This window comes from Meles meles, chromosome 3 (assembly GCF_922984935.1).
Source record: "Meles meles chromosome 3, mMelMel3.1 paternal haplotype, whole genome shotgun sequence".
Classification (NCBI taxonomy): Eukaryota; Metazoa; Chordata; class Mammalia; order Carnivora; family Mustelidae; genus Meles; species Meles meles.
The window spans coordinates 170,419,726-170,422,736 of record NC_060068.1 but is presented as its reverse complement, the minus strand read 5'-3'; positions in this window follow the sequence as shown (position 1 = coordinate 170,422,736).

Below are 3,011 nucleotides of genomic sequence, written 5' to 3'. Positions count from 1 at the left end.
GAGCCACCCAGGTGCCCCGAAAGAGAAAATCTTAAGCCAGCTCCATGTCCAGTGTGAAGTCCAGTGGATGACTCGATCTCACAACCCTTGACCTGAGCTGAAATCAACAGTTGGATGCTTAACTGACCGAGCCATCCAGGTTTCCCAGTGCAAGCTGCTTTTAAGGAAGTCTTTCCTTGGGCCAAGGAAACAGATCTATCTGGTTCAAACAATATGAGATACTGGAAGTGCAATTACTTTTTCCCAATATCCGAGGCATTCCAATCCCGGGTCACCCCCATATATAAGGCAACCAACAAGCCAAAAATCCCTTTAAAATAAGTTGGTGTTTTGAGTCTAATTATACATTAGAACGTTGAGCTGTTTTTGTCTTTTTAAGAGTTTCCCTTAATTGGTATAGAAGCCAATAGATGAAAGGCTGAGTGAATGAAACCTTTTATCGTTTAGAAAACAGATCCACTACCAACAAGAATGAAGAGGAAACCAAGAATGGAAAGACCAAAGAATGACACTTGGCTTTTACATTTTTTAGCCAATTCTTCCTTGCAGGTGACTTACAATCTCATTGTCACCAGGAGCATTTGTAGAATTAAATGTGTTTGTGTAAGTTATTTGTAAGTCAGAGATAAAGGAATGTGACTCTTGGGAGAGTTAATGTCCCCGGTACTACTGTAGTTTTGTTTTAAATGCAACAGTAGGGTCTAAAAGCAATGTCCTAGGAATGTGGGGCTGGATGGAGGGAGGACACGAAGGTGTTCAGGTATGCTTCTGTGGGAGGTGTGTGGGAAGGGAGGAGGGTGGAGAATGGGAATGCTCAGGCTCACATTTCCCAGAGTTTTGTGATTATTGTAAACAATCAAGGAGATTCCTTGGCAATATTTTTTAATTGAGGGAGGGGTCAAATGAAGGGAGTACCGTATCTGGCCAAGCACAGTTTAGTTTTATTTACATGGTTATGCCAGAAGAGATTACAGCTTGCATGATCCCAAGTTACAGTTCTTCCATTCACAATTGTTTTGCTGGACTAGGTGAGACCCCGTACTTCCTGTCATTCCCGATCTCCTTTCTCCCCACAAACATTTACGAAACACCTATGATGTGTAAAATGCTCACACTTGGAAATATGTCAAGTTTATCATTGTGTAAGTCATTTGTAAGAGCTGACATTTCTCAAAGACCTTGGATTTTATTTATTTGTTTGTTTGTTTATTTTAAAGATTTTATTTATTTATTTGATAGAGAGACAGACACATCGAGAGAGGGAACACAAGCAGGGGGAGAGGGAGAGGGAGAAGCAGGCTTCCCACTGAGCAGGGAGCCTGATATAGGGCTCGATCCCAGGACCCTGGGATCATGACCTGAGCCAAAGGCAGACACTTTATAACTGAGCCACCCAGGCACCCCTCAAAGACTTTGGATCTTAGTCTGAATCTGTTTAAAAACATTTTTAAGTTGTTAGATTTGAAAATATTTGCTGTACAAAAATAATTGAACAAATTAATATTTTGGCTGAATTCACAAAGTGATCTAGTGTTTTTGGTACTTTCCCCCAAATATGGTCAACATACCCTCAGCCTCAGCACAACCTGGGCACCATCCCAGACCTATTGAATCAAAATCTGGGGGGGGGTGTAGGGGGGTGGAGGAAGCCCTCCAGGTAATTCTGAGGAGCCCTGATCTAAGTGAAATTATGAGACCATGTACTACTGATTTGTTCTAATTAGTAGTTTGAAATTTCAATAATGAGAAAAAAGTGTGGTGGATTCAGCAGATGGGCAAAAAAGGTCAAAATTTTATTTTTCATGAAATTGAAGATATTGCCATATGATAATCATTTACATAGTCAGGTGATATGAAGGGAGATGTGAAGAGTTGGGGGGTGGAAAGCATTGAGAAAGGCATTTGATACCTTTTTCCCTTGAAAAGAGCTTTGGATTGAGTTTCTATGTTAATTAAAGTTATCTGGGCCATTTAATTTGAATAGTTGGCTCATAACCAATAATTGCATAGGAGAGATTTTCTCTTTTAATAAAACTGGAATCTAAAACATACTGAAATAAATTAACTTACATTTCTGGTTCTTTAAACTAATGCTTCAAAATGATCCGTGAAAAAAAGAATATTTTGTTTTTGTTTGTTTGTTTTTTGTTTCCAAATGCATCCTGGACTGTTACTTCTGTAATACAAAATTACAATAAATCACTAGAAAAATGAGATGAAAAAGATGCACAAAATGCAAGCACCAGATTTTATTGCTACTGTCAACAGACACTGAATTACTCTAACAAATGATATTCCCAAATGCTGACTCTCCCTTTCTGAACCAAGCTCCTTGTGGACTGGTAACAAACAGATCACCGTAGACCCCGGTCTTCGGGCCACACTTGAAGAAGCCTGGTTAAACCACGTCTCTACTGAAAACGCCAGAAAATCAACGGCAGTAAAAGACCAGGTGAGTCAACCTTAACAAAAACAAGCAGCAGAGGAGGTTCTGATGACTTGGCGAGGATCTCAGTTGGACCCTTATCCTTGTGCCTCCATGTTCTTACCTAGAAAGTGTGCATCATAATATTTACCTCACAGGTTGGTAAGGGGAACTTTTAGTGGTTGAGGATGTATTCAGGGGGTGCTTTAAGTGAAAGACTACAGAATTTAAACTATAGTCGTAAGGAGATGAGGGCAATTTGGAGAAGGAGGACATTGAAAAATGGTAGGATCCATGGATGGTAAATCTTGCTAGTGGTCATTGAGTTAGTACTACAGGGAGAAGGAGGGATACACACACACACACACACACACACACACACACACACAGTTGTTATGGACAGTAGGTTTGTGTCCCCCCGACCCCAAATTCATCTGTTGAAGTCCTGAATCCAATGTGGCTGTATTCGGAGATGGGGCTTTTAGGAGATAATTAAGATTCAGTGAGTTCGTGAGGGTGGGGATCTCGTGATGGGATTAGTGCTTTTATAAGCAGAGACATGTGTAAACACATAGCAGGAAGGTGG